At 39.2% G+C, this 14,260-nt stretch overlaps 1 protein-coding gene across 6 annotated transcripts in view; it reads left to right on the forward strand.

Annotated features, from left to right (window-relative positions):
• LHFPL2 (LHFPL tetraspan subfamily member 2) overlaps positions 1-14,260 on the forward strand; it is a 117,592-nt gene that overhangs the window by 16,049 nt on the left and 87,283 nt on the right. For 2 of the 6 annotated variants that reach the window (XM_039567831.1, XM_039567833.1), the window contains exon 2: positions 12,950-13,015. The exons of the other annotated variants lie outside the window; for them this stretch is intronic. The gene's annotated coding sequence lies outside the window, so the exon portion shown is untranslated. The remainder of the gene's footprint in view (positions 1-12,949; positions 13,016-14,260) is intronic. 6 annotated transcript variants of the gene reach the window in all.

A 14,260-nucleotide genomic window follows, 5' to 3' on the forward strand; every position in this document is an offset into this window, starting at 1 on the left:
TTTGTTTGGGGTTTTTTAATAGTTGATCTGACTTTGGTAGAAGGAGAACGTTCTGAGTCTGCATGTCAGAAGCTTTGGAGAGTGTGTCCAGTACAGGGAGGTTGTCTTGAGGTACCAAGTGAACAGGGCATATTTTTCAGTCACTTACAGAAGCCTAGTTCTATTTCTAGAACTAGTTCATTTAACTAACTTATGTATTTAATATAGCATTGAAGACACAAATTCCAGTTCTTAAAACATGGTAAGCCTATATAACAGATACACCATGGACTGTCTGAGATACCCTTTCAGATGTTTTCAGGAGAACTGCAGTCATTATGGTGATAGGACACAGTTTTCATTTTGGGTTTTAAAAAGCAAAAAGGAACTGGAGCATGTTAAATAATGCTATGAGCATTCTATCTACTTCTCATTCTCTTCAGGAAGGATTATTTTTTAATGTTGTCTGGAACTTCTTTTTTTAAGGCCATAATGCAGTGTTGAGTTCCTGCTGATGAGAGTTTTGGGGTTTTTCTAAACTTATTTCAGAAGATGACTGACACTTAAAAGATGTAATCTTCCTTTCCTTTATAAAACTCTGCTTACTGACACTTTAGGAAAATACCAGCATCAATTATAATATGAACTGATGCTGAAAATTTTAATAACTAGGAATAGCTATAGACAGCCTGTAGCTATATATTTATGCTTCAAGTTTATGTGAATCTTTTGATCTAAAATGGAAAAAAATTACTTTTCTGAAAAGTGTTGAAAGACAGATGACCCATTTGGCAGTGATGGTGTTGCAGTACCATAGAGATCTGACTTAAGTTTAGAGGTATTATGAAGGGTACAAGGGGATGAATTGAAATGTATGGTTTCCACCCATCAAAATTATGCATGATATATATGCTTAGGATCACATACATGAGAAGAAATTAGTTCTTCATGTGCAGAAATGGAAATTGTAAGCTGGAAATTTAATTAAAAACCCCAATCTGGAGTAGCTGATGTAGTCACAGTTAAAGCCCTTTTCCAACTGCTCCATGCCCATTTTCAATTGTCTTAAAATTCTGAAAGAATATCCAATTTTTTGTAAATTATTTGAGAGCATAGATTTGCCAGAGGACTTGTGGGTCCCAAAGTATGGTCTTTAGTTGTTGAATGCAGCCATATAGTAGGTTTTTAATTTTAAGAGCTTTGCAGACTGTCTCTGCTCACCATGGCACAACTCAGTGCTTCCCAGTGCCACCTATTAAACTTCAGATGTCTGTTCATTTCTAGGATACACGGCATATATGTATTAAATCTGAAATTACAAAAATAGTAGTTTGGTTTTTACATTAATCATTTGTGGTTTAATTTATTTGGGGAGGATAATAATCAGTGCTCTCAGAACTTAGTCCCTTCCTATTTCACCTCACAGGTGACTTCAATCTTTGGGTACTGAGGAGTCAGCTACAAATCTTTGGGAGAAGTCAAGACTCTGCCCCTTGAGTTTGATTATCCTGATCATTGTGCTTGGGGCTATTGAGTTTTTTCTATAAAGAAGCAAATTGAACTGCACATGACAGTTTGTGCATTAATACGAATGGTATAACTGTAAATGAGAGAGCAAAACCAACAAGAAATTTATAATTAGTGTTGTTTGGTATTTGGAAGAGACACTGTAGCTCTTATCACAAATCTGTAACAAAACAGACTCCAGTCCAGTAACAACACCCATAAACAAAATCCATTAAAATCGCCAAGGCCAAAGAAAGTGCATTCAGAAAATTTGGAAAAGCTGTGCAGTAAATTCTCTGTTCTGTTAATGCTATTTACATCCCCATCCTCACCACTTTTCCCAGCAATTTTTTTTTTTTTTTCTTCTGGAGAAGTTTCAGAGACTAGAATATGACATAAGTGTTCTGTCTCTAGTTTATTAGATTACATGTGATGACTTAAAGTTGTACAATGGATTTATAGGCTGGATCTGTGTTTTGTTATGGACTGCTGGGGGAGGAGAGGTTAGGAAGACAGCTGAATGTACGAATGTACAGATATGTGAGTGGACTGTGCTGTCAGCCCTGAATAGAGTGCCGTCGCTGCCTGAGAAGGTAAGAGCAGATTGATGGTAGCAGACAGTGATATACTAGGAATGGTCACTGGTACCATCACTGGTAGTTTCAGCCCTGACCTTCTGCGTCAAGTTGTGGTAGGCAGCAATATTTTGCTCCTCAAGCAGTGGGTACTACCTGGAAAACCACACTGTTCTTCCTCCAGGGAAAAGATGCTGGGTGGACTGGATAGAAATGCTGGGAAAAGCCAGGCTTTGTATATGACACTGGGCTGTCTTTGATGGGATTGAGTTAATAGGCAGTAGAATAAGTGTATAAAACTATGGTGACAGTTACAGGTTTGTGGGAAAATTTATCTGATGAAATTTTCTAGATTTTTTTTTATGTGAAGTGACAATTTCAATTGATGGATAAAGATGTGTAATAGGCTTAGGTGAAGTACTTAACCTTTCAACAACCATTTTTGTTCACAAAGTAAACCAAAGCAAAATCAAAGTATCAGCTTTGACCTGGCTAACTAACAGGTGCCTAATGTAACCTTAAATATGGAGTTGTTGTTGTTTAGCTGGATTTGCAGATAAGCTGCTCTCTCTTCACTGATCATTTTATTGGTGGCAAAAATCACATTACCCATATAACCCTCTGGAGAATCACAAAACCAGAGCTTGCAAGGCCCTAAAGGACTGCTGTGGTCAGGCAGCCTGACTTTCTGGGCAGTGAAGGCATTATATATTTCTGGATTAATTCTCGTTTAACTTGCAGCATAAAAAGAGTGTTTAAAAATCACCAGTGATGGAAAAAGTCAATGCTTTCCCTGCCAATGACATACAGCAGGTAGTGGAATGACAAATAACAGAAAGAGATGGTGATGTGGACCGATTGGAAATTCTGAAGGCAAAATCATCCTGATGAGAAATATGAATAACTCCATGGGCATGTCATGTGGAAATGTGGCAACTCTGAATAGAGGGTCACAGCAGATAGTCAGCTCAACATAAATTGTCAACATAGCAGGATAAGAGGAAAGACCTGTCACAATTCCTGAGTATAAAAATGAGGTGCTCTGCCTAGGAGTAGAGTTTATATCATGTATTTGGCACTGATACAACTGCTACTGGAATAACCTGCTAATGTCAAGGTATCAAAGATGATGCTGACTGTGACCAGAGAAGAGCCAGAAAAATCTGTAGTGAACTGAGATAGGGTGTCAGTAGGAAAGTTAAGGTCAATGCTAGAATCAAGATTACAGTTCCCCCCGCGCCCCCCCGCCCCTTCCTCCCCTCCCTGAAAAATAAATTGTAGTTCAACGCTGAATTATTTCAGGGAAGTCATATGGCTTAAGTTACATAGCAGCTCTGCCTTTCTAGTTCCATGAGGTGTGAATCAGTTTCATAGAACCATAGAATACTTTGAGTTGGAACTTACTTTTAAAGGTCACCTAGCCCAAGCCCCCTACAATGGGCAGGGACATCTTCAAATAGATCAGTTTGCTCAAAGACTGATATTAAATGTTTCCAGCGATGGGGCACCCATCACCTCTCTGGACAACCTGCTCCAGTGTTCCACCACCCTCACTGTAAACCTGAATTTGCCCTTTTTCTAGTTTAAAGCCGTTGCCCCTTGTCCTGTCACTACATGCCCTTGTAAAAATCCCTCTCCAGCTTTCTTGTAGGCCCCCTTTAGATACTGGAAGGTGCTATGAAGTATCCCTGGAGCCTTGTCATCTCTTGGCTGAAAAACCCTAATCTCTCACCTGTCCTCATAGGAGAGATGCTCCAGCCCTCTCATCACTTTTGTGGCCTCCTCTGGACTCACTCCAACATCTCCATGTCCTTCCTGTGCTGGCACCCCAGAGCTGGATGCAGCACTGCAGGTGGGGTCCCAGCAGAACAGAGCAGAGGGGCAGAATCCCCTCTCTGGCCCTGCTGCTCACACTGCTTTGGATGCAGCCAAATGGTTGGTGTTCTGCACTGCAAATGCACACTGCCTGATCACGTCCAACTTTTCAGCCACCAGCACCCCCAAGTCCTTCTGGGCAGGGCTGCTCTGATCTGTCCATCCCCCAGCCTGTGCTGATACCAGGGTTGCTCTGACCCAGGTGCAGGAGCCTTTTCACTTGTTGGTCAGAAGATTAGCTGTGTTTCTAGCTGTGTGTATTTGCATAGAGGCCAGAAGCCAATGGCTTTCATGTGTCTGATTTTGGCTAATCTGTATACCATACAGTACTTGTGAACACTGTCCCTTGAGAGGTTGCCCTTTGAAGTGCAAAACGTTCTGATTAAAAAAAAAACAAGGAAAAAAAGTTCTTGAAATTGGTTGAAATTACAACACTGCTGTCATGTCAGCAGGGTCACCTGCGCTTTCCACCTGGCTTTACTTTCTGCCCTTGTTAGCTTGTGGGATAGTCCCTCCTGCAGTGCAGTCACCTCCACATCAATGCAGTTACTGCCACATTTAGCTGGTCAGATGGACTCTACCACTGCTTACCTTGCCAGCAACCAGTGGCCTAGGGTTTCTGCCCATTCACAAGTTTGAATGCTTTTCTGGAGGCCTCTTCTGTATGAAATAATATGTTCTTGAAATAATGCAATCTTGAAGATTCCCAGCATAAGTGAGAATGTTCATAAATCCAAATAATTTTTCTAGATATATTACTCTTCAATAATAAATTGTGGTAGCTAGGGGACTGCATTATTTATACCTGCCATGTCTTATTTCCAGGCTGAAATACCAACATATGTATTTGATTTCTTTAGAGAAAAGAAGATACCTTCCCAGCCGTGATACACAACTCCTTCAGAGAGAAGGAGAGAGAACTTTTTTTGAGCTTTCATCATTGTCATTCCATTGTATGTTAATTACAGGTGTTAGTTTTGGCATGATTTCATTGACTGAGCACTTGCCATGTTACCAGGGCTTGATTTGATTTTTGTCTTGTCTTTCTAGCATGACTTCTGCTGTTCCACAAAAAAACCCTGAAGCATATCACACAACCCAAAAAAGCAATTAAAATTTTTGTCCTTTTTCCCTTCCCTGAAAAATTAGTTTAGTTTGACTGTTGCCATACAGAGCAACACAGAGTCCCCAGGCAAGTGCAAAGAAGAGCCCCTTTATTGCAAAAACCTGGTGTTTTTAAGCAGTGAGTCGGTTATCAGTTACATAGTTTTAAGGCATAACAAACATAATTCAACCAACCACCATACACCAAGATGTGAGCACGCGACACTTATATAACATGTTTTTCTACCCCTAATTCAGCAGTGTCTCTTTCCCACAGTCCTTTTCTACTTAGCCAAGGTAACAGGCTTGAGCCATGATTTTACAAAGGCAACAAGGCCTTCATTTTATAAGATTTTACCTATATGCAACAGTTTAACATGCCTTATAGTATAGTAAAAGAAAAACAAACCTTGATCTGTTAAGTGCTTTGAAAAAAATGCTGTGTACTGAGATACGCTATGAAATAAAATGTTTGTAGTTCACCGATTTAAACGTTTGGATACTTAGTTTAAAAAATAGATACTATAATGCTTTACTAGCTGATGTAACCAATTTCAGATGTTAAAAAAAGAAAATCATGCCTTAGCAATATAGACTTACCATTATTTTCCAAAAAATATAGTTTGAAAATAGGGTAAAAATACAAAATGAAGTAAAAATGCTGGAAATATAAAGCAAGGTCTAATTTTAGTTCATGTAGCGATTTTTCAGTCTGAGTGTGCAATGGCTTTTACCTAATGAGAAAAGGAGTAAATAATCAGTTCTTTCTAGCAATTAACTGATTTGCCTGCAGGATGATAATTAAAATGAGTCATGCATGTAAAAGGAAACTGAATCTTTCCCTTGACTCATTTTTCTTCTATTAATTTACTTTCAGAATGGTGTGCTTTAAAATTCTGCCAGAAATTGATATACAAGTGTATTCAGTCATAAAAGGGCTGGGTGCAGCTTCAGAGCAACTCCATGTTTGAAAACCATGTACAGCTGAAAAATTTGCCACCTGATTCATGTTACATGATCTTAGAGCCTACGATGTTTGTAGAGTCAGTAGAGAGAACCAGAGATCTCCAAGGGAGTGATGAGTCTTGCAGGATTAGCCCATGGACAGTGTTGCTGCTCATCTCCTGCCTACTTCTGGCGTGGTGCTGCCTGGGCATCTCTACCAACATGGGATCCTCTCCTGAGGATATGTAGGTAGAAGAACTGTGCCTGCCCTGTAGTCTCATAGCATACTGGTTAAAGAGGTAGTACCATAGCCTCCCTTTGCCTGTCAGCAGGGGTGTTTCCACTGAAAATGGATGATGTGTGTTCCCATCTCTCTGCAGGCTGGGGAACCTCCCAGGTGCTGTGTCCTCACCACCAGGTCACAGAATTGTCAGAAAGAGAGGAGTTGGAGGAATTTCTCATCTTGCTGAAGCTGACCTGCTCATTTTGAGAGTAGGAGAGTCAGGAGGAAGGAGAAAATGCTTGAAAGAAGCTGATTTTGTGAGACTTTTTAGCTGGTGCCTGCAGCTAGGAGTTGGGATTTACCATTTCTGATCCCTTTGCTTAGGAGCATGACTGGTTCTAGGAGACTTCTTAAAAGCATGAAAAATATATGAAACTACAGAGAGTCTGGGGAATGTGAAGCATGACAGCCATCTCATGTTTAATCAGAACTTTTTTTTTTTACTTGCATCTGGTGATGAGGGCTGGTGTTAGGTTTCTGACACAGAAAAGACCTGACTGCTGAGCTGGCAGTGCCGTGGGGCAGGCAGGCAGGCAGGCTGGCTGCTGCACCATTGTCTCATTAGACCTGTATTTCAGAAACCAACTGCCTCCCAGTTCTACAGCGTGAGCAACTTGATGTTAACTTTGCACACTGAATTATCAGCTGTGTTAGAAATTCCACTCACAGTATCACCAGAAGAAGAGAGTTAAGTGTTATTTGCTAGTATATTTTGGAAGTATGTCATGTGATGCATCCCTTGTTTATCACTATGATACATTCTTCATATTTAAGGTTTGATTATCTCCAGGAAGCTGAAAACCAATGGCTCCAGTAAAAAGCAGTGGAAGATGTACTGCTTGCTATACCTGACTGCTTTTTATCATAGATCAAAGGGAAAAAAAATCTTGGTTTTTTTTAATGTGCTGGGATTAAAGGTAAAATTCAGCTATTCTCTAGCATATCTTTTGCTTTTGGTGCTTGCTTAAAAATCTTTACTTGGAGCTGTGCTAGTATATGTTACTCCTTCCAAAGAGACTTGCAGAAATGATCTTTTTTTTTTTAAGTTTTGCTTTCTAGAATTGGTATTCCTCTCTTGAAGAAATATAAGAAAAGCCTCGGCTTTTTGCTAGTTGAGGAAATGAGATTTGTACGGAAGTGGAGTTCAGATGTTTGACCAGGTGATTTCTTTCGGAGATTTTTTCTGTTAGGTATGATTGCAAAGACTTTAATTGAGAAAATTAGTTAAAATTAGTCTCTTGGATCATGAAGAATCAGAAATAGAATTCAGACCACCAGGTTCCCAGTTATAATTAATGTAAATCTTAAAATAACTTGCTTCTGTGTAAAGTTGCTATTGGCTAGTGGCTATTGTATGTATTTCCAGATCAAAAGAAATGAGCTGTAAATAGGGGTTTTTTTAGTAACTGGATTATACTTTGTGAGCACTGTAAATGTTAATGTTTAAACACACTGAATCAAAGGGTTAACTTCTCTTAAGTGATCACTCAGACTGGTTAAATATTTTGCCAATTAAGAAGCAGCAGATTTTATCTGACCTACTAGAGTGGGTGGGATTGTTAAAGCTTAATCATTTATAAGCTACATTTGATGTAAGGGGCTAATTTTTATTGACTGAACTCCTGGGTTTAACAGATTTTTTTTCTGAAATACAGTGGGATCTAATTTTATTTCATGTTGTTGTCAGAGAAGTGTTGTGGGGTTTTTTGTTTGTTTGTTTTCTGCTTTGCGAAACATTGAAAATACTCTAAGTTACCAATGCAGGTAACTAAACATCCATGGAGCTTTACTTATTAGAGATACGGATGACAGATGCACAGACACAAATACATATGTCTTGGAAGTGCATTCATTTGACATAAAGCCAGCTCTTTTGTGGATGGGTTTAAAATTTGGACTATCTTCAAGACTGTTTCAAATTTCTCCTGTAGTTACTGAAAACTCAACTTCACTGTATGCAATAGGCAAATGGTATACTGGCCACATGAGGATTAATTAAAAGTATGGGCCTGTCAGGTTTTTTCTGCAACACCTGTAAAAGGAGTTGCATATGTAGAGGAAAGCAAGAAAGAAGAGTCAGATTAATTTTTTTTTTTTTTTTTTTTTTTTTTTTTTTTTTTTTTTTAGTTTTATTTTGTAAGGAGGCTGGCTGTATCTAGAAAGGAAAGGAAAAAGAAACATTTTTCTGGGACAGTAAGTCCTGCTTGGTTGGGTAGGAGCAAAGAAGTGGGCTACACTAAAGATATACAGAATAGCCTTTTCTTCTTTATTTTTTCCCATTCATTTGGGGTATTGATCAAATAAAAGGAACATAAGAATGCCTTCTGACTAAGTGAACTAAAACATCCCATCATTTCCTAAAGGACCCAGTGTGGGCAGATTTCAGGAAGCTTGATGTAGTCAACAAAGGGCCAATGACCTGTTCTTTGATAAGCTGTGGCCGGTATGGCATGTACACTGCTGGATGGAATGCTTTAATATGCCTGTTTTTCTGTGCATACATTTTTGTTACTCCTAGAATTGCACGAATCTCTATGTCTTTAGCTCATCTATTAGAAGGACTATTCTGTCTCTTATTACCAGCTTGCACTAAATTCATGGTAACTGGGTGCTGTTCTTGAAAGCTTGGAAAATCTCAAAGAGTAATGGGTTTTGTTGATTCGAGTTGTTTGGGTTTTCTTCTGACATCTCCACCATCGTAAGAGATGAGCTTGCCAATTCTCTTGCTACTAAAGACACATGCAAATGAAATCTTATCTGAAAGAAGACTTCCTTATCTAGATTGGAACAGGAGGTTCCTCCTCTGTCACAGTTTACTCTGTTACCACTTAGAAAGATAAAGGTTGTTTTCCAGTAATGTCCAGCTCATGATGTTTTTTGTCAGGAGACAATTTAGCTTCAGCGGGTATTCACCCTTGCAAGTAGTGAAGCTTGAGTATCAAGTTTATCCTGACGTCATTTTAACACTCTCTTTTATGTAGGAGTATTCAGATGGTATATAATTTTTTCAGACAACAGATAGTATTTTTTTATTTGCTTTTTTGGTCACCTGACCATTGAAAACCTTTTCTGATTTTCAAAACAGTGGTGCGTAGACAAATTTTTTTAAGGTTACTGTCCCTCTAGATTTAAAAATCAGAGGAAGGAAGTGTTGTGTCTCTTGGCACACTTCAAGTGATCAGATGTGTGTGCTCAGATATGGTCAGATAAATTTGTTTGTTAAATGATGGATAAGTTTAGGCCATTTAAATTCCTGTTGTTTATTTAAGTTTTTAGTTCTAAACCTCTGTTTAAAACACATACAGCATTCTAGGAGATGTCAGTTAAAATAAACTGCAAGCTAATATAATAATATAATAAGCAAGCTAGTAACATTTTTAGGTAGGTCTCTCCTAAATCTGAAAGAGTTTATCTTCTGCCATGACTGCAGAAAGCTGTAACATGAGCAATTACCAAGGTGAGTGCTTGTGCAGTACTGCAGTCCTAGTAGAAAGCAGAGATGTCTGGAGTAATCAGAAAAAAATAATGTGTGGGCCTAACTCCAGACAAATGACATTTAAAAAATATTACAGATGAGGCAAATTAGAGATGTTCTAAAATCCCAGAGATGGGCAACCTTTCCAATGGTATTCAAGGAGGGCAGTATGGGGGGTGACCCAGTGTCTTGATTCCCCAAAATTGAGGGAGGGCATAGCCTGGCTCTGCTTCTGACCAGCCCTGCTCTCCCCCTCTCCCAGACTAACTCAAGAGAAAAAGAACTCAGGTTTAGGGTGGTCTGTCATGTTGATGTAAAGGAGGGAAGGAGATGGGACTGACTGGCCAGGTATAGGGCAGAGTGAAGGGAGGGGGAGGAGGGGAAGCCCTCTCTCATGTTCCTTTTTGGTTGGCAAAAAACTTCAAACCAGTTCAGCTGCTCCTGAAGCTGCAGCCATGGGGTTACAGGCAGGTCTCCTTCTTCTACGAAATGCTTTCATTTTGTGTGCAAAAGGAGCTACTCATCATTTGGGTCAAAAGAGGTCAGTGGATACAGGAGACTATAAGACATATGAGAGTTTTAGGAACAGATCTCAGGCTTGGCTGCCTCTAAGGGTATGACATGACTGATACCATGAAACTGGTGTTGTTCTGCTTCAGATCAAAGCTTTGCAGTCTTCTCCCCATCTTATTTCTAATTCCAGATAATTGGGGACAAGCACAGCAGGACACTGTCTGTCTGACACATCTAAATAAACTCTTATTGCAGAGATTCCTGTTCAAAGCATTCCGCCTTTTCCCTCCCCAGTGGTTGTGTTTCACAGATGGAAGGAAGCCATTTTGTTTTCACAACTTCTGTTATTGCTGTTTGATTCTCCCCTGGGTATCTCTTTTTCCAGGATTACAGTAGCAGTAATGTTAGTTTTGGAAAGAGGAAAATAAACTGGTCTGTTCCTGGAAATCGAAGTAGTGCTTTATACAAAGAGGAGAGACATTTTGCTGTGGCCCTTGTACACAGTACTCTGGATTGAGGAGTGACTGGCAGACGTGGCAATGGCCACGCTAAGATGAATGTTTCCAGGTACAAGGCAGTGCCCTAGAAAAACATAAATGGAAGAACACAGTTGTCAGCAGTGAGGAGTTAACTGCTATCACAGAAACAAAGCCTACTTGTCCTGAGATCTATCAAAATATGTGCTGTTTTGCAGAGACAGACTGGTTGAGGTTGAGTTACTGGTCTGGTTGCTCTAGATGTCTCCTTTCTGGGTCCTCATCTCCTGTTGGGTTCATGCACTTCTGCATCTGTAGGCTGTAAAGAGCAATTTCTGTTTGAAGGAATTTTCTGAGGCAAAGGGCATTCAAGGGTCTGCTTCATTTACGTGCTGCTCACTGAGGTGTCACACTGCCCCTGCCTGCAGGAATACCAGGAATGTGCCGGTGGGATCATCTGTACTTGCTGTGAAAGCTGCAGTTATGCCTGACTTGCAGAGCAGTCCCTGTTTCACTGGAATCAGTTTCCCGTTGCTTTGTGAACTGTCCATGCATTCCTTGTGTTTACCTGAAGGAAGATGGACCAGTGCTTGTGTGACAGTGCTGGCGGGCAGAGCAGCTCTCACAGCTGGGAGAAAGTACATAGCAGAGTCCTGCCAATGAGTTTGTGATCAGTCTCTTTGCATCTGGAAACTGCTAGTAATAATCCCATTCTGCCAGCCAGTACGTGAGGACACAGTGGGAACTGTTGGGGTTGTTTTGATTTTCTTTTTTGTCATTTAAGTCTGCATTTTTAAAAACTTTCAGTGATCGTCTGTGATGGAACAAAAGATAGAACTGGGAGAGGGGCCCTGACACTGTTTTTAAACTTTTCTGTCTGGAGAACTGCTTGCTCTTGGGTTTATTTAACAAAACACAGAGGCTTTGCAAATGCACCTTGGCAGAGAGAGTTTCCTGGTCAATAGCAGGCTTCCATCTGGGTTTGTGTGGATTTAAAAGGAGTGTTTTGATGATGTAGTCTGTTGGTGAGCTAGGCTCCAGAAAGATGTCAACAAGTGTTGTACTGGTGTATGTAAAGTCCAGCAGTTACATACCATGTTAAACATGCGAAGCATAACCTTAATGGCTTTTTATGAGACTTTGGGGCAAAAATATGATGGTATTCTATTGATGATATTAACACATGCAGGAGAAGTATTCTCTGCAAGGATCCCAGCATTAAATGGTTCCTTAAGGCACAAATTTTTTTCCAGCCCTGCAATTTATAGATTGTGACTTAATTTCTCCCAACACTATGTTAAAATGTCTTGCTGCATTATGAGGCTTACCGCATCTCCGGTGTGAGGTTTTGTTTGAATTTAAGAACTTTCCTAGGAAAAAGAATTGTTTCTTTTTCATGAAACTATTCCCTATAACTCTCATGGCCATTCACTGTCTTGTATTAATTTGAAAATTGTTCCTCCTTCATGGTATTTCCTTAGGAATTTTCAACCCTGAACAGTTGTACAACTCAAGTAAGGATCTAGCTGTCTGTCAAGTCATAGTTAAGTATTGTGTGCTTTTATTTTTCAGTCTTTGTCCTTACTACTGCAGATGTTACAGGTATATCTAAAATATCTGAGGGAGCACAGTAAAGTAAGAAAAGCAGAGGGGAGGTGGATGCTCATTTACAGTGTGCTGTATGTCCAGTCTCTGCTCTGCTCTGCTTCCTGGAGAAGCAGACTTTTCCTGACTCTGGTCTGTTTCCTGAAGGCACAGGTCCCATTCTAATCGATCTGTGGACCTTGGTGGAAGGAAAAAAGGAAAGCTCCAATGTTTACCAGAATGTTTACTTTGTTTTCTTTACAGAATAACTGTGCATTGACTAAGTCAGTTTAATTAACCTTGCTAAGAAATGGAAACTGACATTCTAGAGTTTGAATTTGTTAGTACATAGAACATAGCCTATTTTGCAGAATAAGAAATTAGTTGATGCATGCTTAATATAATCTGTTGTTTAGGAAACCACCTCTTAATGGAAAATACAGGGGTTATATACTATAACACAGCTTGACAAAAAGTGGGCATGTACAAGGAAAAGGACAACCATATTAACAGATTTGGATACAAGTGAAAAGCAGGTATTTTAGATTTAGTTTTCCTTTGTGGCAGGTTTAACTGTTGTTCTGTTCCTTAATGGTGAGGAATTCAATTTGATGTTACCTTTTGACTTTTCCAGCTGCACTCTTACTCCTGCTTAATTTGTGCTGTTCATTGTCTCAAGATGTTCCAAGCTTCAATACAGGTAAGAAAGCAAACAACCCCTGCCATCCAAAAACTAAACTAAAACAAAGCCCGTCTAAAAGAGTTTTCATTGCAATTTTTTCCCTACTGTGGCATCCATAATCTGTCTTGATATTTGAGAGATCTTTATTCAAGTTTTAAATACTGCTTCTACCCAAGGACCTTTAAAGGAGTAAGAGTTGGTGTATGCTTAACTGCCTTTGCCAGTTGGGTGGGACTTTCCATCTTTGTGGAAAGTTACAAGAAAAGGAATTTGCATTATAGTTTCAAAATCATATTGATTTTACTAAGGAGAACTGTACATCCAGTGCCTGTAAAATTTCCAGAAATATCTGAGAGACACAGCTAAATTTTTGGAGCAAAAACTTGGAATTTGGATGTTGTATAAAGTGTACCTTCTATCAATCATATGCATATACATCCTTTCTAGCTTCATCTTTGGAATATTTTATTCTTGTTCCTTCCCAAGCTTCTTTATTTTTCTTTCCTTTCCTGGACTGTTACCTTTTTCTGTCTGTGAGGTCCTTAAAGAAGAAATGCAGATGATACTGTTCTTGAACAAAAAACAGTGAGCTTGTACGGTGTAACATGTCAGCCTTCATCTTGTCAAGTTACATAATATTTGAGGATCTTTTGCTTCATTTTGGGTTTGCTTAATTTTAAATTCCAGCATGGACTTCTGAAGGTACACCAAAGTGTAGGTTTTCAGTGTGCCCTCAGTTACTAGAAGTCAAACATTTCAGAAGCTCATTCTTGATGAAGCAAACTTCACAGTAGGATACCGACACTATCCTGTTGTTTAAAATGACTCATTTGTTTGCTTCTGGAAAATGTGGGAACTGTGAAGCAGCCAGTGTTGCAAATTTTCTGTAATCAAAACCCAGTGAGACTCATCAGGAAAAACTTCCACCATATACTACTGAAACAAAAGTTTATCAGATGGGCCTAGTGAGATTATTTTTAGATATGTAAATTGGTTGAATGTTACCAGTAACACTTTTTCTTAATTGAACTGCAACCAATGCTATGTCAATTTTTGCTGCATAGCCACTCAAAGATTAGAGTGTTTTACAAGTAATTCTTTTTTTGTCTATAACTTTTGTTTTCAAGATCTACAGATATGAAATAAATTATTTTAAAAAATCAAAGTGGATTTTTTTTTCAACAGTTGAGAAGAAAATGCAGAATGCTGTTAAACATTCATGGAGAAGATAATTGAAGGCTGTTAAGCAAAGCTCTAGAAAAA

The sequence above is a fragment of the Corvus cornix genome, chromosome Z (genome assembly GCF_000738735.6).
Source record: "Corvus cornix cornix isolate S_Up_H32 chromosome Z, ASM73873v5, whole genome shotgun sequence".
Lineage (NCBI taxonomy): Eukaryota > Metazoa > Chordata > Aves > Passeriformes > Corvidae > Corvus > Corvus cornix.